Consider the following 25,688-nt stretch of genomic DNA (forward strand, 5'->3'; position numbering starts at 1 on the left):
AGAAGGCGAGATCAATGTAGGTGTATCAAAGCTGGGATCCATAGACTGAAAAACAGCTTCTATCTCAAGGCCATCAGACTGTTAGATAGCCATCACTAGCCAGGCTTCCACCCTGTAAGCTGCACTGAACTTAGTCACCGTCATTAGCCGGCTACCACCCGGTTACTCAACCCTACACCTTAGAGGCTACTGCCCATACACATGGACAACTGGTCACTTTAGTAATGGAACTCAGGTCACTTTAATACTGTTTTACCCATTTTATATGTATATACTGTATTCTAGTGAAGGCCATCCTATTCAACTATTGCTGTACATAGACTATTCTATCCACGTATTCTTCAGATATACTACATATTCTATCCACATACTGTCCATAATGTCTATACATCCCATCACGTATATACAGTGCCTTGCGAAAGTATTCAGCCCCCTTGAACTTTGACCTTTTGCCACATTTCAGGCTTCAAACATAAAGATATAAAACTATTTTTTTGTGAAGAATCAACAACAAGTGGGACACAATCATGAAGTGGAACGACATTTATTGGATATTTCAAACTTTTTTAACAAATCAAAAACTGAAAAATTTGGCGTGCAAGATTATTCAGCCCCCTTAAGTTAATACTTTGTAGCGCCACCTTTTGCTGCGATTACAGCTGTAAGTCGCTTGGGGTATGTCTCTATCAGTTTTGCACATCGAGAGACCTTGCAAAACAGCTCGAGCTCAGTGAGGTTGGATGGAGAGCATTTGTGAACAGCAGTTTTCAGTTCTTTCCACAGATTCTCGATTGGATTCAGGTCTGGACTTTGACTTGGCCATTCTAACACCTGGATATGTTTATTTTTGAACCATTCCATTGTAGATTTTGCTTTATGTTTTGGATTATTGTCTTGTTGGAAGACAAATCTCCGTCCCAGTCTCAGGTCTTTTGCAGACTCCATCAGGTTTTCTTCCAGAATGGTCCTGTATTTGGCTCCATCCATCTTCCCATCAATTTGAACCATCTTCCCTGTCCCTGCTGAAGAAAAGCAGGCCCAAACCATGATGCTGCCACCACCATGTTTGACAGTGGGGATGGTGTGTTCAGGGTGATGAGCTGTGTTGCTTTTACGCCAAACATAACGTTTTGCATTGTTGCCAAAAAGTTCAATTTTGGATTCATCTGACCAGAGCACCTTCTTCCACATGTTTGGTGTGTCTCCCAGGTGGCTTGTGGCAAACTTTAAACAACACTTTTTATGGATATCTTTAAGAAATGGCTTTCTTGCCACTCTTCCATAAAGGCCAGATTTGTGCAATATACGACTGATTGTTGTCCTATGGACAGAGTCTCCCACCTCAGCTGTATATCTCTGCAGTATCTCTGCAGTTCATCCAGAGTGATCATGGGCCTCTTGGCTGCATCTCTGATCAGTCTTCTCCTTGTATGAGCTGAAAGTTTAGAGGGACGGCCAGGTCTTGGTAGATTTGCAGTGGTCTGATACTCCTTCCATTTCAATATTATCGCTTGCACAGTGCTCCTTGGGATGTTTAAAGCTTGGGAAATCTTTTTGTATCCAAATCCGGCTTTAAACTTCTTCACAACAGTATCTCGGACCTGCCTGGTGTGTTCCTTGTTCTTCATGATGCTCTCTGCACTTTTAACGGACCTCTGAGACTATCACCGTGCAGGTGCATTTATACGGAGACTTGATTACACACAGGTGGATTGTATTTATCATCATTAGTCATTTAGGTCAACATTGGATCATTCAGAGATCCTCACTGAACTTCTGGAGAGAGTTTGCTGCACTGAAAGTAAAGGGGCTGAATAATTTTGCACGCCCAATTTTTCAGTTTTTGATTTGTTAAAAAAGTTTGAAATATCCAATAAATGTCGTTCCACTTCATGATTGTGTCCCACTTGTTGTTGATTCTTCACAAAAAAATACAGTTTTATATCTTTATGTTTGAAGCCTGAAATGTGGCAAAAGGTCACAAAGTTCAAGGGGGCCGAATACTTTCGCAAGGCACTGTATATATATATATATATATACATATATATACATATATATACATATACACACACACACACACACACACACACACACACACACAGTACCAGTCAAAAGTTTGGACACACATGGCAGTATTTTCAACTAACTCTGCAACTCTTCCAACTATTGACATTTTTCACAACTGCCACCAGTTTGATGCCAAAACATTGACAAAAAAATAAGTACTGATATAGTAAAATAAATACAAGTAAATTAATTAATTAATTAATTAAATTAATAATAATTAATTGATTAATTAATAAATACAAAAAATGATATTTCATGCTGAAACCCTCATTCTAAACATCAATCATATTCACTAAGTTGATGGTTTATATTTAGGATAATGTTTTACAGCTTTGTCGTTCTATATACAGTACCGGTCAAAAGTATGGACACACCTACTCATTCAAGGGTTTTTCTTTATTTGCACTATTTTCTACATTGTAGAATAATAGTGAAGACATCAAAACTATGAAATAACACATATGGAATCATGTAGTATTCCAAAAAGTGTTAAACAAATAAAAATATATTTTATATTTGAGATTCTTCAAAGTAGCCACCCTTTGCCTTGATGACAGCTTTGCACACTCTTGGGATTCTCTCAACCAGCTTCACCTGGAATGCTTTTCCAACAGTCTTGCTTTTCCTTCACTCTGTGGACTCATTAGACCAAAGGACAGATTTCCAAACCATCTCAATTGAGTTGAGTTCAGGTGATTGTGGAGGCCAGGTCATCTGATGCAGAAATCTATCATTCTCCTTCTTGGTCAAATAGCCCTTACACAGCCTGGAGATTTCTGAGGCTGGTAACTCTAATGAACTTATCCTCTGCAGCACCGGTAACTCTGGGTCTTCCTTTCCTGTGGCAGTACTCATGAGAGCCAGTTTCATCATAGCGCTTGGTGGTTTTTGCGACTGCACTTGAAGAAACTTTCAAAATTATTGACATTTTCTGGATTGACGGACTTTCATGTCTTAAAGTGATGATAGACTGTCGTTTCTCTTTGCTTATTTCAGCTGTTCTTGCAATAATATGGACTTGGTCTTTTAACAAATAGGGCTATCTTTTGTATACCACCCCTACCTTGTCACAACTCAACTGATTGGCTCAAACATTAAGAAGGAAAACATATCCACAAATTAACTTTTAACAAGGTACACCTGTTAATTGAAACACATTCCAGGTGACTACCTCATGAAACTGGTTGAGAGAATGCCAAGAGTGTGCAAAGCTGTCATCAAGGCAGGTGGCTATTTTGAAGCATATAAATTAACAGGTATGCCTTGTTAAAAGTGAATTTGTGGAATGTATTGTATTTATTTATTCCTTAATGCGTTTGAGACAAAACAGAAAAACAGCAAATTATCACAGAAATAAAAGATGCTTGCAGTGCTTTTAATATGTTAAACTACTAACACATTAAAGCAGATATTACAGTGTATAAGTTACACTATTGGCCAAACAAATGTCTGTAACATAGCACAGATGGAGATAAAAAAAATGTAGGGTTCCTTCGTGATATATGGTAAACAAGCAACTTGCTTCGTTGACATGACAGTGAAACGTTACAGTAATTGAAGTGTAACAAATTTACAACATCAACATGTGGCTGAATGATAGCCTACGAATGGATTGTATTGATACAATATAAGTGTATAACGTAGCGAGCTAGAATAGTGAGGGACAATCTGCATCACTGAAACAGACAGGTTGACAGCGCTTGAAGTCCTGTTTGATTGTGTCATTATAAACCAAGACTTGTGAAACATGGTTTGGCGAAAGAAACAACTGTTACGTCTAAAAAAAGCCGTAGTATTGCACCATAACGGATTCAATAACTGTCACACTATACACATTTACATTACATTTAGTGATGATAACTTTAGCAGTAAATTGACACTTACATGGGAGATGAAAAAAACTGCTACAGTCAACACACGTCCAAACACAACGCAACGCCACCCCTCCTCTCTGCGCTCTCCCATGCTGACGTCGGAATAATAGGACGTACAGCAGCAGAGGGCACGGGCGGACCAAACCATTTGGTTCGTTTAGGGGAGCTCACTGCAAAATATCCTCAATTGAATATAGTCTAAACACGCTTCAATAATTTATATATGCTACTCGAGCTATATTGGTAATTGAAACAAAAACATTCTTTAGAATATTGTGCAGGATTTGTAATGATTGTATTCATAATCTAATATAAACTTTTTATTCAACTTGATTGTTACAGAGGAACTCGATTTTATTGATGTCCAGCTTGTGCCTGTTTCCTGGTCATGCCTATTCTAATTTGTAACCTGGTGGCCATAGTCATACTGTGACAGTATGACTATGTACACATCAGTCATAATAAAAAACACTGATTGGTTACGCGGAAAGATTGATCTTGACATTTTCTCGATACAGTCCAGCTCAGTTTCTTTTTTTATTTTTTTTATTTCACCTTTATTTAACCAGGTAGGCAAGTTGAGAACAAGTTCTCATTTACAATTGCGACCTGGCCAAGATAAAGCAAAGCAGTTCGACACATACAACGACACAGAGTTACACATGGAGTAAAACAAACATACAGTCAATAATACAGTATAAACAAGTCTATATACGATGTGAGCAAATGAGGTGAGATAAGGGAGACTGGAATGGTAGATTTGCAATGGGAGAATGTGCAAAGTAGAAATACAAATAATGGGTGACATGACACACACTGTATCTAAATTTACCATCAAACCTGGAGAGGAGAGGACAGAGAGTTGATAAACCCTAGGAAAACCTGAGAGAAACCACACACATAAGCAGTGCCCCACAAAAGCAGAACCAACCAGAGAACTGAGCCTTGCTATAACAAGTTATAACAGTCATTTTGGGGAGACATTACATAAGACAGAGTTTGGCTTATTATTTATCTATTTATCTATCCCCTCTCTATTGACATAGCACCTAGCCAAAGTCTTCACACTCTTCACTCCCAATTGTATATTGCTCTCCTGATTACATTTCCTCTCAGACAGTTTAATTTAAATAAAGTCCAAAGCTCCTGTCTTATAGGCCATCCGTCTTAGTAACTATGGTAATGGGCGATCTATTCCAAATGTCTCTGTGTTCAGAGTGTCTTGAGTTCCTCCTCCCCTAAGTTTCTGGTTGGATTTGGTTTTTACTGCATTATACCGTGTGAGTGGGCAGGGGAGGTGGACCAACAGACCAAAGATAATTTGTTTAAAAATAGGTTCTGACTTAGAATATGTGGACAACTACAAATACCTATGTGTCTGGTTAGACTGTAAACTCTCCTTCCAGACTCACATTATGCATCTCCAATCCAAAATTAAATCTAGAATCGGCTTCCTATTTTTCAACAAAGCCTCCTTCACTAATGCTGCAAAACATACCCTCGTAAAACTGACTATCCTACCGATCCTTGACTTCCGCGATGCCATTTACAAAATAGTCTCCAACACCCTACTCAGCAAATTGGATGTAGTCTGTCACAGTGCCATCCGTTTTGTCACCAAAGCCCCATATACTACCCACCACTGCGACCTGTATGCTCTCATTGGCTGGCCCTCACTACATATTTGTCACCAAACCCACTGTCTCCAGGTCATCTACAGTGCCTTGCGAAAGTATTCGGCCCCCTTGAACTTTGCGACCTTTTGCCACATCTCAGGCTTCAAACATAAAGATATAAAACTGTATTTTTTTGTGAAGAATCAACAACAAGTGGGACACAATCATGAAGTGGAACGACATTTATTGGATATTTCAAACTTTTTTAACAAATCAAAAACTGAAAAATTGGGCGTGCAAAATTATTCAGCCCCTTTACTTTCAGTGCAGCAAACTCTCTCCAGAAGTTCAGTGAGGATCTCTGAATGATCCAATGTTGACCTAAATGACTAATGATGATAAATACAATCCACCTGTGTGTAATCAAGTCTCTGTATAAATGCACCTGCACGGTGATAGTCTCAGAGGTCCGTTAAAAGTGCAGAGAGCATCATGAAGAACAAGGAACACACCAGGCAGGTCCGAGATACTGTTGTGAAGAAGTTTAAAGCCGGATTTGGATACAAAAATATTTCCCAAGCTTTAAACATCCCAAGGAGCACTGTGCAAGCGATAATATTGAAATGGAAGGAGTATCAGACCACGGCAAATCTACCAAGACCTGGCCGTCCCTCTCAACTTTCAGCTCATACAAGGAGAAGACTGATCAGAGATGCAGCCAAGAGGCCCATGATCACTCTGGATGAACTGCAGAGATCTACAGTTGAGGTGGGAGACTCTGTCCATAGGACAACAATCAGTCGTATATTGCACAAATCTGGCCTTTATGGAAGAGTGGCAAGAAGAAAGACATTTCTTAAAGATTTCCATAAAAAGTCTCTGTGCAAAACTGATAGAGACATACCCCAAGCGGCTTACAGCTGTAATCGCAGCAAAAGGTGGTGCTACAAAGTATTAACTTAAGGGGGCTGAATAATTTTGCACGCCCAATTTTTCAGTTTTTGATTTGTTAAAAAAGTTTGAAATATCCAATAAATGTTGTTCCACTTCATGATTGTGTCCCACTTGTTGTTGATTCTTCACAAAAAAATACAATTTTATATCTTTATGTTTGAAGCCTGAAATGTGGCAAAAGATCGCAAAGTTCAAGGGGGCCGAATACTTTCGCAAGGCACTGTATAAGTCTATGCTAGATAAATCCCCAACTTATCTCAGCTCACTGGTCACCACAGCAACGCCCACCCGTAGCACGCGCTCCAGCAGGTATATTTCACTGGTCAACCTCAAAGCCAACACTTCCTTTGGCCACCTTTCCTTACAGTTCTCTGCTGCCAATGACTGAAACGAATTACAAAAATCACTGACGCTGGAGTTTTATATCTCCCTCTAACTTTAAGCATCAGCTGTCAGAGCAACTTACCGATCACTGTACCTGTACACAGCCAATCTGTAAATAGCACACCACACTAACTCATCCCCCTATTGTTACTTATCCTCTTGCTCTTTTGCACCCCAGTATCCCTTACCCATTTCTCCTTCTCCCAAATCCATTCAGCTGATGTTCTGAAAGAGCTGCAAAATCTGGACCCCTACAAATCAGCCGGGCTAGACAATCTGGACCCTTTCTTTCTAAAATTATCTGCCGAAATTGTTGCCACCCCTATTACTAGCCTGTTCAACCTCTCTTTCGTGTCGTCTGAGATTCCCAAAGATTGGAAAGCAGCTGCGGTCATCCCCCTCTTCAAAGGGGGGGACACTCTTGACCCAAACGGCTACAGACCTATATCTATCCTACCATGCCTTTCTAAGGTCTTCGAAAGCCAAGTCAACAAACAGATTACCGACCATTTCGAATCTCACCATACCTTCTCTGCTATGCAATCTGGTTTCAGAGCTGGTCATGGGTGCACCTCAGCCACGCACAAGGTCCTAAACGATATCTTAACCGCCATCAATAAGAAACATTACTGTGCAGCCGTATTCATTGATCTGGCCAAGGCTTTCGACTCTGTCAATCACCACATCCTCATCGGCAGACTCAACAGCCTTGGTTTCTCAAATGATTGCCTCGCCTGGTTCACCAACTACTTCTCTGATAGAGTTCAGTGTGTCAAATCGGAGGGTCTGTTGTCCGGACCTCTGGCAGTCTCTATGGGGGTGCCACAGGGTTCAATTCTTGGACCGACTCTCTTCTCTGTATACATCAATGAGGTCGCTCTTGCTGCTGGTGAGTCTCTGATCCACCTCTACGCAGACGACATCATTCTGTATACTTCCGGCCCTTCTTTGGACACTGTGTTAACAACCCTCCAGGCAAGCTTCAATGCCATACAACTCTCCTTCCGTGGCCTCCAATTGCTCTTAAATACAAGTAAAACTAAATGCATGCTCTTCAACCGATCCCTACCTGCACCTACCCGCCTGTCCAACATCACTACTCTGGACGGCTCTGACTTAGAATACGTGGACAACTACAAATACTTAGGTGTCTGGTTAGACTGTAAACTCTCCTTCCAGACCTATATCAAACATCTCCAATCCAAAGTTAAATCTAGAATTGGCTCCCTATTTCGCAACAAAGCATCCTTCACTCATGCTGCCAAACATACCCTTGTAAAACTGACCATCCTACCAATCCTCGACTTTGGCGATGTCATTTACAAAATAGCCTCCAATACCCTACTCAACAAATTGGATGCAGTCTATCACAGTGCAATCCGTTTTGTCACCAAAGCCCCATATACTACCCACCATTGCGACCTCTACGCTCTCGTTGGCTGGCCCTCGCTTAATACTCGTCGCCAAACCCACTGGCTCCATGTCATCTACAAGACCCTGCTAGGTAAAGTCCCGCCTTATCTCAGCTCGCTGGTCACCATAGCATCTCCCACCTGTAGCACACGCTCCAGCAGGTATATCTCTCTAGTCACCCCCAAAACCAATTATTTCTTTGGCCGCCTCTCTTTCCAGTTCTCTGCTGCCAATGACTGGAACGAACTACAAAAATCTCTGAAACTGGAAACACTTATCTCCCTCACTAGCTTTAAGCACCAACTGTCAGAGCAGCTCACAGATTACTGCACCTGTACATAGCCCACCTATAATTTAGCCCAAACAACTACCTCTTTCCCAACTGTATTTAATTTATTTATTTATTTTGCTCCTTTGCACCCCATTATTTTTATTTCTACTTTGCACATTCTTCCATTGCAAAACTACCATTCCAGTGTTTTACTTGCTATATTGTATTTACCTTGCCACCATGGCCTTTTTTGCCTTTACCTCCCTTCTCACCTCATTTGCTCACATTGTATATAGACTTGTTTATACTGTATTATTGACTGTATGTTTGTTTTACTCCATGTGTAACTCTGTGTCGTTGTATCTGTCGAACTGCTTTGCTTTATCTTGGCCAGGTCGCAATTGTAAATGAGAACTTGTTCTCAACTTGCCTACCTGGTTAAATAAAGGTAAAAAATAAAAATGAAATCTCTACTTGCACATCATCATCTACACATCTTTCACTCCAGTGTTAATGCTCAATTGTAATTATTTCGCGTCCATGGCCTATTTATTGCCTTACCTCCCTACTCTTCTACATTTGTGCACACTATACATAGATTTTTCTATTGTGTTATTGACTGTATGTTTGTTTATGTGTAACTCTGTGTTGTTGTTTTTGATGCACTGCTTTGCTTTATCTTGGCCAGGTCGCAGGTGTAAATGAGAACTTGTTTTCAACTGGCCTACCTGGTTCAATAAAGGTGAAATAAAATACATTTTAAAAATCCCACACACAGATGATCATCAGCAGTAATTACTTGGTAGTAAACTCTATTTAATCATCCCTGCAAAATCTGTTTAGGACCGTTTGTTACTGTAATGTGAATGTTAATTATTTCTGAACAACAGGGGGCAGTACAGCCATGAAGATGAGTTGCTGGTCAAGCTGGACACAGACATCTCAGATTCATGTAGCTGTTATCCCATCAACACAGCAATTTATGTTTCTGCCCTTCATCCATTGTCATATTTCAATGTATAACACAGAGAAAGCATATGAGACTGAATCTGATGGTGGAAAATTTGTATGTATAAGACTCATTTGAGAGACATCTATTATCAGCTATACTCAACAGAGGGCAACAGCGTTGAAGAGGTAAATAAACACAATTCTCACGCTTATGAAGAATAGACAACGTTTTGTTCAATATCAAAATACACTGTTTACATGTTTTATTAAGCACACACACACTCAATCATATCAAAGATAGACTGGGAAGTGTAAAAAATACTATCACAGGCAAACACATGTAAGGAACAGAAATCGTCATCATTATTCTCATCGAGCTGTAGGACATGGAGTCCTCACCAAAATCATGGCAATTCCTTTCCACTTTGTTGTTTCCACTTTGCTGTGTTCTGTGTGTGAATGGGCTTCACACTGTATTATAAAAACCTGTTGGAATTTAAGTGTCGTAGCTATGAATAACTGGGTCTCCTGGTCAATAACTGGAACCTAAAGTGACTAAATATAATGTTTTCAGTAGCTCAAAACATTTTTGGTGGGTAGCATAGAAGGTGGTTTGTGCTCAGTAGAGCTGCTTAAAATAAGTTGATATCTAATGTTTATGGAGTGCATTTGGTGCATGGTTCAATACCCCTTATCATTGGCCATCCGTGTATCAAACACTCATTAGTGTTACATCCTGTTACATCCTGCTCGCCCTCTACTGCTCATCCTGTGTCTCCTTGACCTGTCACCACTCCACCAGTGCTCACTTCCTCTCCCTCTCTCTGTGTGTGTGTGTGATTGTGTGGGCGGAGACAGGTGTGCTGTAATCAGAGCAGATCCCCACCAGCTGCAACCTGTTCCATAATCAAGACCTCTACAAATACTCAGTCCCGCCACTTCCACACTGCCAGATCATAATCTCTGCTCAGTCAGTCTATGGTTCTAGCTGTTTGGCCCTGTTTAGATCCTGTTATGCCCGTTTTCCCTTGCCTGATGCTGTTTTCCTCTCTGCTCAGTTCTGCCCACTCTGACTCTGGTCCCAGTCTCCAGTCCTACATTTCATCAGTCCTGCTACTCTGTCCTGGATCCCCCACTCTACTGCTCCCTTGGATTCTCCTCCGGACCTGCTTACCCTGTCCCCAACACCTGTCGCTCCAGCCTCAGCCTCCGCACCTGGTTTCCTGCAACCTGCCCAAGCTTCCCCTGGCCTGCACTCCATCTTCCCCCTGTGTTTCAATAAATACCTTGGTTACCTCATCCCAGTCTCCTCGTCTGAGTCTGCTCTTGGGTTCACCTGTTCCGCTCCGCGTAACAGTTAGTAGATAGTAGATGAAACACAGTAAAAGCTCTTGAGTGCTTCCTTCTCCTCCAGTGGTGTCCAGTGTCCATGACACAACAGGAAGTAATTCGCCAAGATGCTGAGTGACAGAAACACTCCACCTGACAAACAGCTCACATAACAACATAACACGAAAACAGGCAGGTTTTCTGCTTGAACCCAAAAACACATAGCTGGCAAGGATCGAATGCTTTGACGTCAACCCTACCCCTAACCTCTATATCATCTTCATCCGCAGAAAGATATATTGGTCTGTTTTTCTTCTTCCCACAGCATCAGAGCGAGGTGGATAATGGAAAACATTGTGAGCGGCTGCTGCCAGGCGAACCTCTCTCCCCACACATGCCAGACGTGGACGCTATGTCCCCACATCTCCCTCCAATTACAGTAGCCCCTCCAGCAGGCCTGCTGTGCCTTCTAATTATGTGAATCTGACAGGTCAATTAAAGTGTGTAAGCATGGTCATTATTGAGTAGAAGAACAGGTGGGTCTAAGGTTATCAAGTTCAACCCTCACAACTGTCTGGGCTTAACAGCTACTACACAACATCCATTCCAACTGCTTGCCATTATTTTTTTCAGGAACCAAGTGAAAAACAACGGTAGAACATCCTGTCACAGGAAAAACATTTTTTACCAGTGGACCACCGCCCAGTGAGAACAGACAAACACAACTATTTGGACTCGTATAGCACCTTTCAAAAACTCAAAGCTAACTGGGGTTAAAATGACAGTGTACTTTAAGTGGCTCTTTGGAAATGGCTAAGTTTAACCTTGCCCCTTGAATGAAGTGTCTTACCTGAGAATTACCTAATGAAACATATCGTCATGAGTCCTGTTCCCATGCAACCACTTCATACATGCACATGCACACCTTCGGTTCACCCCGGTCTCTGCCGCTGTATTCTGAATGCACTCAGTACAACTAAGCCTCTGATAAGGTCAGGACCCCTCCGCCTCCCCCTAGTGTTCCGGCATCGCCGGGGTGACACAAATACTAATGAGACTTATGGCAGCCTTTGAGGCGGAATTCGCACTTAGCTTGACTGGTTGACCATGGCAAGATGGCCGGCCTGGCAGGGAACAGCAGAGCAGGGAGAAGCCTCAGCCCAGGATAGCAAAAACAGCTGCGAAGATGCTAGGAGGATTCTAGGATAAAAATCATGTTAATCTATAAAGATCATGGGTCGGCAGGTAGCCTAGCGGTAAAGAGTGTTGGGCCCGTATCCGGAGGTTCACTGGTTCGAATCCTCGGTGCCGACTAGGTGAAAATTCTATTTATGTGCCCTTGAGCAAGGCACTTAACACTTAACACTAATTGCTCATGTAAGTTGCTCTGGATAAGAGTGTCTGCTAAATTATTAAAATGTACTGTTATTTAGGTATCTATTGATATTAAGGCAAGTTCCTGCAAACAAGGTATATAACGTGGCATGGGGCTGCTCATATAATGTAAATAATTAAATGAATTCCAGCCACATTCCATGCTTTCTTCTCTTGTTAGAAGTGTCAGAATCTACGACTGCTATGTTCCCCCATAATTATCTGGGAGAGTAATGATTAAATTAGTTACAGTACACTGATTCACACAATATGAGTCATTATCACAGACCAACAACACCAATTCCATAAATCTGGGCTGAAGTGCGTCTGTGTGCGCTCTCATTCTTACCTGACATACAGTGCCTTGCGAAAGTATTCGGCCCCCTTGAACTTTGCGACCTTTTGCCACATTTCAGGCTTCAAACATAAAGATATAAAACTGTATTTTTTTTGTGAAGAATCAACAACAAGTGGGACACAATCATGAAGTGGAACGACATTTATTGGATATTTCAAACTTTTTTAACAAATCAAAAAATGAAAAATTGGGCGTGCAAAATTATTCAGCCCCCTTAAGTTAATACTTTGTAGCGCCACCTTTAGCTGCGATTACAGCTGTAAGTCGCTTGGGGTATGTCTCTATCAGTTTTGCACATCGAGAGACTGGAATTTTTTCCCATTCCTCCTTGCAAAACAGCTAGAGCTCAGTGAGGTTGGATGGAGAGCATTTGTGAACAGCAGTTTTCAGTTCTTTCCACAGATTCTCGATTGGATTCAGGTCTGGACTTTGACTTGGCCATTCTAACACCTGGATATGTTTATTTTTGAACCATTCCATTGTAGATTTTGCTTTATGTTTTGGATCATTGTCTTGTTGGAAGACAAATCTCCGTCTATGTCTCAGGTCTTTTGCAGACTCCATCAGGTTTTCTTCCAGAATGGTCATGTATTTGGCTCCATCCATCTTCCCATCAATTGTTACCATCTTCCCTGTCCCTGCTGAAGAAAAGCAGGCCCAAACCATGATGCTGCCACCACCATGTTTGACAGTGGGGATGGTGTGTTCAGCTGTGTTGCTTTTACGCCAAACATAACATTTTGCATTGTTGCCAAAAAGTTCAATTTTGGTTTCATCTGACCAGAGCACCTTCTTCCACATGTTTGGTGTGTCTCCCAGGTGGCTTGTGGCAAACTTTAAACAACACTTTTTATGGATATCTTTAAGAAATGGCTTTCTTCTTGCCACTCTTCCATAAAGGCCAGATTTGTGCAATATACGACTGATTGTTGTCCTATGGACAGAGTCTCCCACCTCAGCTGTAGATCTCTGCAGTTCGTCCAGAGTGATCATGGGCCTCTTGGCTGCATCTCTGATCAGTCTTCTCCTTGTATGAGCTGAAAGTTGAGAGGGACGGCCAGGTCTTGGTAGATTTGCCGTGGTCTGATACTCCTTCCATTTCAATATTATCGCTTGCACAGTGCTCCTTGGGATGTTTAAAGCTTGGGAAATCTTTTTGTATCCAAATCCGGCTTTAAACTTCTTCACAACAGTATCTCGGATCTGCCTGGTGTGTTCCTTGTTCTTCATGATGCTCTCTGCGCTTTTAACGGACCTCTGAGACTATCACAGTGCAGGTGCATTTATACGGAGACTTGATTACACACAGGTGGATTGTATTTATCATCATTAGTCATTTAGGTCAACATTGGATCATTCAGAGATCCTCACTGAACTTCTGGAGAGAGTTTGCTGCACTGAAAGTAAAGGGGCTGAATAATTTTGCACGCCCAATTTTTCAGTTTTTGATTTGTTAAAAAAGTTTGAAATATCCAATAAATGTCGTTCCACTTCATGATTGTGTCCCACTTGTTGTTGATTCTTCACAAAAAAATACAGTTTTATATCTTTATGTTTGAAGCCTGAAATGTGGCAAAAGGTCGCAAAGTTCAAGGGGGCCGAATACTTTCGCAAGGCACTGTATGGAATTGTTTTAAGATGGTCATACTATGGATCACATAGCTATTTGATTTGGAATTTTACAACCCTTTTAGGCATCCCAAAAATAAATGTATGAATAATGTTTTGATAAAATATTGACTTTGGCCTTTACTACTATAACCCATAGAAACACGTTGAATAACACAAACATAAAGTGCAAAAAGGACAGTCAAAAAATAAATGATAAAAACAAGGTGTTGAAGTGTCTGTCCTATATCTAGGAGATATAAGAACGCTAAGGAAATATTTGAGTTGTTATACATATTTAACACCATTTTTGGGGTAAAGGCACAAAACTACCTTCATATTTTCTTTCGTCTTTTTAAACCTGTATCGGTTACCTTCAGAGTCCCGTGACACTTGTGCATTCAGAAAGTATTCAGACCCCTTTATCCACATTTTGTTACGTTACACCCTTATCCTAAAATTGATTCAATTGTTTTCTTCCTTCATCAATCTACACACAATACCCTGTAAAAACAAAGCAAAAATAGTTTTTTTAATAACATTTTTGCAACAACAAAAAATGAAATATCACGTTTACATAAGTATTTAAACACTTTACTCAGTACTTTGTTAAAGCACCTTTAGCAGCGATCACAGCCTAAAAAGCATGACGCTACAAGCTTGACACACCTGTATTTGGGGAGGTTCTCCCATTCTTCTCTGCAGATCCTCTCAAGCTCTGTCAGGTTGGATGGGGAGCGTTGCGGCACAACTATTTTCAGGTGTCTCCAGGTTCAAGTCCGGGCTCTGGCTGGGCCACAAAGGACATTCAGAGACTTGTCCAGAAGTCATTCCTGCGTTGTCTTGGCTGTGTGCTTAGGGTCGTTGTCCTGTCGGAAGTTAAACCTTCGCTCCAGTCTGAGGTCATGAGTGCTCTGGAGCAAAGGTTTTCATCAAGGATCTCTCTTTGCTTTGCCCCCTTTATCTTTCCCTCGATCCTGACTAGTTTCCTAGTCCCTGCCGCTGAAAAACATCTCCACAGCATGATGCTGCCACCACCATGCTTCACCGTCGGGATAGTGCCAGGTTTCCTCCAGACGTGACACTTGGCATTCAGGCCAAAAAGCTCGATCTTGGTTTCATCAGATCAGAGAACCTTGATTCTCATGGTCTGAGAGTCCTTCAGGTGCCTTTTTGCAAACTCCAAGCAGGCTGTCATGTTCCTTTTACTGAGGAGTGGCTTACGTCTGGCAACTCTACCATAAAGGCCTGATTGGTGGAGTGCTGCAGAGATGGTTGTCCTTCTGGAAGGTTCTCCCATCTCCACAGAGGAACTCTGGAGCTCTGTCAGAGTGACCCTCCAGTAATTTACCACAGGTGGACTCCAATCAAGTTGTAGAAACATGTCAAGGATGATAACTGGAGACAGGATCCACCTGAGCAAAATTTAGAGTCTCATAGCAAAGGGTCTGAATACTTATGTAAATAAGGTATTACATATGCTAAAATTTCTAAAACCTGTTTTCGCTTTGTCGTTATGGGGAATTGTGTGTAGATTGATGAGGAAAGTGTTGTATTAAATCACATTTTGAATAAGGCTGTAACGTAACAAAATGTGGAAAAAGGGAAGGGGCTGAATACTTTCCTAACGAACAGTATATACGTACACACCCACAGACACAAACATGTTGGGTTTGCTGTGACCCCATGCTGGGGTTTCCATCTCTTTCTGGATCTCGTTTCACAGCATGTGGTCTCATACTTCTTTCTCTCTTCCGATCAACACCATTATAGAATTTGTTTGTCATTGTTGGTGGTCTCTCACATTCAAGGAGGCCAATCAGTCAGGCTTTGTATGTGAATAGGTGACTGAGGAGCCCAAACCTATAGAGGTGCAGGTTCTACCACAGTAAGGGAAAGTTGTAGAGCTAAGGAGAGGCGTTGGAGGCCAGGGTTTGATATTCTTTAGAACAGTATTTTTCTGTATTAAAATGTATTTATTTGTTGTCTAGGTTTTACAATGCTCTTCCCTCCATCCTCTGGAGGGACCTGCAACATCATTAGCATTGATTTATGATGTGAATATATAAAACAGAAACCCTCCTCTTCCCTCTCCGTCTCACACACACACACACACACAAACAAACACACACACTCTTCTTTATTCCCCCTTTATCCGCAGCCTTTTGGTTGTTTACTCTATCAGAAGCTGGACCGAGGGGAGGTATGCTAAGCTTTCCTTAATTGTGTCTATGTGGGCTGGAGCGCAAGCAGCTCATTATGCCTGCCCCAGTGATCGATGGGAGATACAGAGCCACTGGCGGTCCTGATGAGCAGGACCCAGGCCTGAGATCTGAGCGCCCACCAGGGAAACACACTCCTTCAGCCCCACACCGTGCCAGGCACAGGCACAGGCAGGAGATGTGGTGGCCATGCTTTACGTCACACCCTGGTGGGGAAGAAAACACACAGGCTCCTTGAGCTGCAGAGAGAAACAATAAGTTATCAAGAGTGTGTGTGTGTGTGTGTGTGTGTGTGTGTGTGTGTGTGTGTGTGTGTGTGTGTGTGTGTGTGTGTGTGTGTGCGTGTGTGCGTGCGTGTGTGCGTGTGCGTGTGCATGCGTGTGTGTGCACGCGTTTGGCATGCGTATGTGTGTTTCAGAACAGGAAACAGCCTGGAATAAAGAGATACGGGCTCCTGGTGACAGAATCAAATCATGATGACTGAAAATGAATCGCAACAAGTACATGTCCTAAAACCAGCACGGTTTCAAATCACTCAATCTGAAGTCTGAAGTCATTACCATTCGCTGAATTGAGAGGTTCTTGATCTAGCACTTCTCTTAGAGATATGGAAATGGTTCCTCAAGTAAACCGTACAATCGGTTTTCATGAGCAGATGTTTCATCTGATTTTGTCTCATTGTAAATGAGATGTCAACCAGACTCTCTGCTCTCATTCATTACTGGCTCCAGAGGGTGAAAGACAGTGACAATAGCAACCCTGGCATTTTTTCAGGAGTGTAAAGGTTATTGTACACCTGATGAACCCATTGGTTTTAGCATCGGTTTGAACACCAGTTTGAACACCTGGTTGAACGCCAGTTTGAACACCTGGTTGAACGCCAGTTTGAACACCTGGTTGAACGCCAGTTTGAACACCTGGTTGAACGCCAGTTTGAACACCTGGTTGAACGCCAGTTTGAACACCTGGTTGAACGCCAGTTTGAACACCTGGTTGAACGCCAGTTTGAACACCTGGTTGAACGCCAGTTTGAACAGCTGTTTAAAACACCTGATGGAGAGTACCACTGTCTCTGACTTCAAATATGGTTGAAGAGCTTATTAAGGAAAATTTAAAATTAAAATAAAATGTTTTTGTCCAACTCCCTCCCGTTCTCCACGTTCACCCTGTTTAGTTACAGTTGAAAGAGAGAGACTCTACTCGGTCTGGTCTGTGACTCACTGAACACCTTTCCCGGTCATGAGGAGTCTGTGATGTATGGCTCATGTCTCTGTTGTCTGTTCCCCCCCAGAGACACGCATTTACTGTATCACTACTAATGAAGTTGTTATCATTACGTTAAGATGAAACAAAGCCATATCACATTGTGTTGCCACTATTGTTCCTAATAAGGTTGCATTCAATCAAGGCTTGTTGTAATGTCTTGAAGCTTTTGTCAGTCTGTCAAAATGTGGCCTGTTTAGCTTTACTTAGACAGCAATGCCTTTGTCTCTTGGGATGAGAACACAGTCAGGATATACAGTAACAACAGGGACTGGTAGGTCGTTGTTTTAGCCAACCTGATGTTCCAGAAGCTTCCATGAAGACAGGGTTTTTTTCTGGATCAAAAAGGGGCTTAGGTGGGTCTGAGAGAAAATGTTGCAGTTTAAAGCAAATTTCCTGAAATTCTATGCATTTGCCATGGCTAATGATGTGTTATTTTGCTCAAACATAATAACAAAATGTATTCTGCTATTCAGTATTAATTGTTTTTGGAATTGTTAACTCTCCCTGACTGTCTAGATGATCTTAGCTGACCATAACTCTATCCTCCTGATTCCTGCTTACAAGCTAAAACTCAATCAGGAAGTGGTCTGATGAAGCGGATGTTGAGCTACAGGACTGTTTCACAAGCACAGACTGGAATTTGCTCTAGAATTCAATCAGTCACCGGCTTCATTAATAAGTGCATCGACGACGTCGTCCTCACAGTGACCGTACATTTATATCCCAATCAGAAGCTAATGATTACAGACAACATCCGCACTGTAGTAAAGGCTAGAGCTGCCACTTTCAAGCAATGCGTACAACCTCAAACAAGCCATAAACAGTCAAAATGTCAATACAGGACTAAGATTGAATCCTACTACGCCGGCTCTAATACTCGTCGGATGTGGCAGGGCGTGCAAACTATCCCAGATTATAAAGGGAAACCCGGCTGTGAGCTTCCCAGTGATGCGAGCCTAGAATTCCTAATATGCTCGCTTCGAGGCAAGCAACACTGAACCATGCATAAAACCATCAGCTGTTCAGAACGACTGAGTGATCTCGCTCTCCGTAGCCAATGCTAGAAAGACCTTTAAACATATTAACATTCACACTGTGTAATATCTACATGTTTTAACCAGACCACCATAGTCCCTGTGCCCAAGAACGCCAAGGTAACCTGTACTATCTCACTGTAGCACTCACATCTGTAGCCATTAAATTCTTTGAATGGTTGGTCATGGCTTACATCAACACCATCATCCCAGGCACTCTGGACCCAGTCCAATTCGCATACCAGATCCATGGAATACGCCATTTCTATTCCACACAGCCCTCTCTCACTTGTACAAGAGGAACACCTACATGAGAATGCTGTTCATTTGTAGCTCAGCGTTCAACACCATAGTGCCCTCTAAGCTCATCACTAAGCTAAGGACTCTGGGACTGAACGCCTTCCTCTGCAACTGGATCCTGGCCGCCCCCAGGTGGTGAGGGTAGGCAACAACACATCCGCCACTTTGACCCTCAACACGGAGACCTTCAGGGGTGTGTGCTTAGTCCCCTCCTGTACTCCCAGTTCACCCACGACTGCGTGGCCATGCACGACTCCAACACCGTCATTAAGTTTGCTGCTGACACAACGGTGGTTGGCCTGATCACTGATGTCGGAGAACCAGCCTATAGGGATGAGGTCAGTGACCTGGCAGTGTGGTGTTAGGGCAACAACCCCTCCCTCACCATCAGGAAGACAAAGGAGCTGATTGTGGACTACAAGAAACGGAGGGCCAAGCACGCCACATAGACGGGGCTGTAGTGGAGTGGGTCGAGAGCTTCAAGTTCCTTGATGTCTACATCACTAAGGAACTATCATGGTCTACACACACCAAAACAGTTGTGAATTAGGCATGACAACACCTCTTCCCCCTCAGGAGGCTGAAAAGATTTGTCATGGGCCCTCAGATCCTCAAAAAGTTCTACAGCTGCACCATTGAGACATACTCACTAACTGCATCACCGCTTGGTATGGCAACTGCTTGGCATCCGACAGAGGGTAGTGTGTACAGCCCAGTACATTGCTGGGGCAGAGTTTCCTGCCATCAATTGAAATAATTTGAAACAGTGTTCTTGTTTTACACTATTTTAGGCGACCTGAAAAAAACACGTTGGCGGTCTGCCCAAGGATTTCAATGGCAGAAAAATCCATAGAAGAATACTGCCTGGAAGGTTTGAAAGATCAGACAGAGAAGATGATAATGTCCTGGTGGAATTTTGTATTGGGTTTGGCCTTCAGTGTCTGTCTGTGGAGTCAGGATCGAGGAGAGGTGTGAGGTGTTCTTCGGAACATCTGCTAAACTTTAGCTGTGACTGCTACTGGAAAATAAGGATCTCATTCAGATTTCGGATGGCACACTATAATAACTATAATACCACCTGCACACTTGCACACTAAATACAGCACTTGTCAGCCATCATCAGTGTTCTCATTGTGGAAGTAATGCTCTCGATGTTGAGCATCTGCTTAAGGCTTGAGCCCCAGTGAATAACTCAGTGAATACATTAGTGATTTATATTCAGCCAAAACAATTCTCTCTTGAATACGGCCTGTTTTGGTAGAGGCACTGATTGATCCAGTTCCTTCATTTGTGTTCTGTTCCCTGAGATGGAGCCCTTTTGGGGGGCTAATTGAAGCTGCGGTGTGGCAGAGGAACAGTGAGACAAAGAGTGGGTCCGATGGTTCCACATCTGGTTCTGTGCTAACAGAATCCCCGCATCACTGCAGTACCAGGCCTTTTGTTGTGGTCAAGTCAGAGAGAAGGTAAGCTGATTTCAGTATAATGGAAACCAGAGGATGGACAATAAGATAGAGATTACAGGGGTAGAGGTGTCCCATATATTGCTTTGTCATTGTACATACAGTACACTCAGAAGATAGGTCCACAAATTCACAAACACACACATGCACACTAGCACACATACCCCCACACACCACAACCTCCTACTTTTGATAATGTACCTCCCAGTAAGTAGAAATTCACTCTTCAATAATATCAATTCAGTTATTAAATGAAATGATGTAATTACTAAAAGGTAACTGTCTCTGAAGACTTATTTACCTGTCAATGACGTATTCTTCCTGTCTTGGCATCATACAGTTATTCCCTTATGCAGAAAGTTCAAATGTCATATTAGAGACGTGCTCTCTGCTTGATGGAAGTGATTGGGTACGTCAGCCATCTCTACCTTCATGACCCCCCCCCCCCCCCCCCCCCCCCCCCCCCCGTTTGACATTCAGAATAGACTGATTAGGGAATGATTACCATTCTTCAGGAGACAAAGGGATACCTATGGGTCTGATGGAGCAAGGTTAGGTTAAGGTTTGCCTCTATGACAGTACAAGTGAGGGACGAAACTCTCTCTACCTTTACCTTTGTATTTGATTCTCACCCCATCTGCAGAGTAATCTTTTTTCCTTAGTTAAACTTCTACTACTCTCTCTGATTCTCTCCCTCTCTCTATTTCTCTCTCTCTTTCTATTTCTCTCTCTATTTCTCTCTCTGTTTCTCTCTCTGTTTCTCTCTCTGTTTCTCTCTGTATTTTTCTCTATTTCTCGCTCTTTGTTTCTAAGTTCAATTTCAATTTAAGGGGCTTTATTGGCATGGGAAACATATATTTACATTACCAAAGCAAGTGAAATAGATAATAAATAAAAGTGAAATTAACAATAACAATTTACAGTAAAAATTACACTCACAAAAGTTCTAAAAGAATAATGACATTTCAAATGTCTTTATACAGTTTTGTAATGATGTACAAATAGTTAAATAAACATAAATATAGGTTGTATTTACAATGGTGTTAGTTCAACACTGGTTTCTCTTTTCTTTTTTCATAAATCTTGCTGCTGTGATTGCACACTGTGATATTTCACCCAATAGATATTGGAGGTTAATCTGTATAATCTGAGGGAAATATGTGTCTCTAATATGTTCATACATTTGGCGGGAGGTTAACACGTTTTTTTTATAATTCTTTCCAATGTGTCAAGTAACTATCTTTTTGTTTTGATTGGGTCTAATTTGTTTTGATTGGGTCAAATTGTGTTGCTGTCCTGGGGCTCTGTGGGGTATGTTTGTGATTGTGACCAGCTTGCTTAGGGGGCTCTACTCCAGGTTCATTTCTCTGTAGGTGAAGGCTTTGTTATGGAAGGTTTGGGAATTGCTTCCTTTTAGAATTTAATGGCTCTTTTCTGGATTTTGATAAGTAGCGGGTATCGGCCTAATTCTGCTCTGCATGCATTATTTGGTGTTTTATGTTGTACACAGAGGATATTTTTTGCAGAATTCTACATGCAGAGTCTTAATTTTGTGTTTGTCCCATTTTGTGAATTCTTTCTTGGTGAGCGGACAAACAGATCTCAACCATAGGTGGGTTCTATAACTGAGTCAAGTATATTTTGGGGGGGAGGAATGTCGAAATGTATGTTCCTTTTGATGAAATAGCTTGTCTCTCAGATCGTTCACAGCTTTGTGGAAGTTACCTGTGGCACTGATGCTTAGGCTGAGGAATGTATAGTTTTTGTGTGCTCTAGGGCAACAGTGTCTAGATATATATATTATATCTATTATATAAGTGGCATTGTTTAAAGTGACTAGTGATACAATTTTTTATTATTAAAATGGCTAGAGGTTTGAGTCAGTATGTTGGCAGCAGCCACTCAATGTTAGTGATGGCTGTTTAACAGTCTGATGGCCTTGAGATAGAAGCTGTTTTCAGTCTCACGATCCCAGCTTTGATTCACATGTACTGACCTCGCCTTCTGGATGACAGCGGGGCGAACAGGCAGTGGCTCGGGTGGTTGTTGTCCTTGATGATCTTTTTGGTCTTCCTGTGACATCGGGTGGTGTAGGTGTCCTGGAGGACAGGTAGTTTGTCCCCGGTGATGCGTTGAGCAGACCTCACTACCATCTGGAGAGCCTTACGGTTGTGGGCGGAGCAGTTGCAATACCAGGTGATGATACAGCCCGACAGGATGCTCTCGATTGCGCATCTGTAAAAGTTTGAGTGGGGTCCACGTCCCGCGCCAGAGCCGCCACCGCAGACAGACGCCCACCCAGACCCTCCCCTATAGGTTCAGGTTTTGTGGACGGGGTACTGTCACGTCATGACCTTAGTTCCTTTATTATGTCTTTGTGTTAGTTTAGTCAGGGCGTGAGTTGGGGTGGGTAGTCTATGTTCTTTTTTCTATGTTGTGTTTATGTGTTTGGCCTGGTATGGTTCTCAATCAGAGGCAGTTGAGGTGCGAGTCGCGTTACATCCAGATTTTGCAGCTCTTTCAGAACATCAGCTATCTGGATTTGGGTGAAGGAGAAGCGGGGGAGGCTTGGACAAGTTGCTGCGGGGGGTGCATAGCTGTTGGCCGGGGTAGGGGTAGCTAGATGGAAAGCAAGGCCAGCCGTAGAAAAATGCTTATTGACATTCTCGATTATTGTGGATTTATCGGTGGTGACAGTGTTTCCTAGCCTCAGTGCAGCAGTGGGCAGCTGGGAGGAGGTGCTTTTATTCTCCATGGACTTTACAGTGTCCCAGAACTTTTTGGAGTTTGTGCTACAGGATGCAAATTTCTGTTTGAATAAGATAGTCTTTGCGTTCCTAACTGACTGTGTATATTGGTTCCTAACTTCCCTGAAAAATTGCATATCACGGGGGCTGTTCGATGCTAATGCAATACGCCACAGGATGTTTTTGTGCTGGACAAGGGCAGTCAAGTCTGTAGTGAACCAAGGGCTATATCTGTTATTAATTCTACATTTTTTGAATGGGGTATGCTTATTTAAGATGGCGAGGAAAGCACTTTTAAAGAATAACCAAACGTCCTCTACTGACGGGATGAGGTCAATATCCTTCCAGGATACCCGGGCCAGGTCGATTAGAAAGGCCTGCTCGCTGAAGTGTTTTAGGGAGCATTTGACAGTGACCACGGACCCATTATGTACGCAGGCAATGAGACAGTGATTGCTGAGATTCTGGTTGAAGACAGCAGAGGTGTATTTAGATGGCAGGTTGGTCAGGATGACATCTATGAGGGTGCCCGTGTTTACAAATTTGGGGTTGTACCTGGTAGGTTCCTTGATAATTTGTGTGAGATTGAGGGCATCTAGCTTAGATTGTAGGATGGGCGTAGTGTTAAGCATATCCCAGTTTAGGTCACCTAACAGTACGAACTCTGGAGATGAATGAGGGGCAATCAATTTTCATATGGAGTCCAGGGCACAACTAGGGGCTGAGGGAGGTCTATTGCAAGCGTAACAGGGAGAGACTTGTTTCTGGAAAAGTGGATTTTTAGAAGTAGAAGCTCGAACTGTTTGGGCACAGACCTGGATAGCAAGACAGAACACTGCAGACTGTCTCTACAGTAGATTGCAACCCGACCCCCTTTGGCAGTTCTATCTTGGCGGAAAATGTTGTAGTTGGGGATGGACATTTCTGAATTTTTGGTGGCCTTCTGAAGCCAGGATTCAGACACGGCTAGGACATCAGGGTTGGTGGAGTGTTCTAAATCAGTGAATAAAACAAACTTAGGGAGGAGGCTTCTGATATTAACATGCATGAAACCAAGGCTTTTACAGTTACAGAAGTCAACAAATGATAGTGCCTGGGGAATAGGTGTGGTACTGGGGTCTACAGGGCCTGGATTAACCTCTACATCACCAGAGGAACAGAGGAGGAGTAGGATAAAGGTATGGCTAAAAGCTATTAGAACTGGTCGTCTAGTGCGTTATGAACAGAGAATAAAAGGAGCAGATTTTTGGGTGTGGTAGGATAGATTCAGGGCATAATGTACAGACAAGGGTATGGTGGGATGTGTTTACAGTGTAGGTAAACCTAGGCGTTGAGTGATGAGAGAGGTTTCGTCTCTGGTGGGACCAGTTAAGCCAGGTAAGGTCTCCACATCTGTTGGGGGTGGGACAAAAGAGCTATCTTAGGCAAGGTGAGCGGGACTGAAGGCTCTACAGAACAATAAAACAATAAGGACTAGCCGAGACAGCTGTAGACAAGGCATGTTAGTTAGCTGGATAGCTCCTGACAGAGGTTCCAGTTATAAGGAATAAAAATAGCAGTTCCATACCACATTGGGTGAGGCCGGGTTACAGGAAAGTATATTTAGTTTGTAGATAGAAAGTGAGATTAAAATGTATATGAGAAAATATTTTTTTAAATGGCTATTTACACGGGATAAGACAAAGACAAACACTACACACGACCGACTGCTACGCCATCTTGGACTGTAACTCTGAGGGCACTGAAGGACGAGGTCAGAAAGCTGAGGTGTGACAGAGAGCAGGACACTCCCCCAGACGGACCACAACCTCAACACCACAATGGGACAGACAACACAGGACCCACCAACTCAACAGACCCACACCCTCCTAAGGGCCCTCAAATGGTAAACACATTCAAGAGGATAAACTTTTTCCCAAACACAAAGTGGCTAAACTCTGGTGCCCAAACATTAGGCATGCCTTGGAGCTTTTGTCAGAGGACAGACTAGGGTCCCTGTAACGGCTGTCTAAGGTAGAAGGAGAGTCGGACCAAAATGCAGCGTGGCTATTGCAATCCATGTTTATTTAATAATAAAGAACCACGAACTTTACCCCCCCCCAAAAAATAAATAAAAAAAATAAAATAAAATAAAAATAAAATAAAAAAATAAAAAATAAAAAAACCAGCCTAAACTGGTGCAAACTGACACTAAGGACAATCACCCACAACAAACTCAAAGAATATGGCTGCCTAAATATGGTTCCCAATCAGAGACAACGATAAACACCTGCCTCTGATTGAGAACCACTCCAGACAGCCATAGACTTTGCTAGATCACCCCACTAGCTACAATCCCAATACATACACACCAAAACCCCAAGACAAAACACACCACAATACAAAAACCCCATGCCACACCCTGGCCTGACCCAATACATGAAGATAAACACAAAATACTTCGACCAGGGTGTGACAGTC

The 25,688-nt window shown here is 42.4% G+C and overlaps 1 protein-coding gene across 2 annotated transcripts in view; it reads right to left on the minus strand.

Annotated features, from left to right (window-relative positions):
- LOC110492431 (transmembrane and coiled-coil domains protein 1) overlaps positions 1-4,075 on the minus strand; it is a 99,342-nt gene extending 95,267 nt beyond the window's left edge. The window contains exon 1 of one of the 2 annotated variants that reach the window (XM_036947421.1): positions 3,952-4,075. The gene's annotated coding sequence lies outside the window, so the exon portion shown is untranslated. The remainder of the gene's footprint in view (positions 1-3,951) is intronic. The other variant, XM_036947423.1, reaches the window with a different exon arrangement.
- Positions 4,076-25,688: the final 21,613 nt, after the last annotated feature.

The sequence above is a fragment of the Oncorhynchus mykiss genome, chromosome 16, assembly GCF_013265735.2.
Source record: "Oncorhynchus mykiss isolate Arlee chromosome 16, USDA_OmykA_1.1, whole genome shotgun sequence".
Taxonomy (NCBI): Eukaryota; Metazoa; Chordata; class Actinopteri; order Salmoniformes; family Salmonidae; genus Oncorhynchus; species Oncorhynchus mykiss.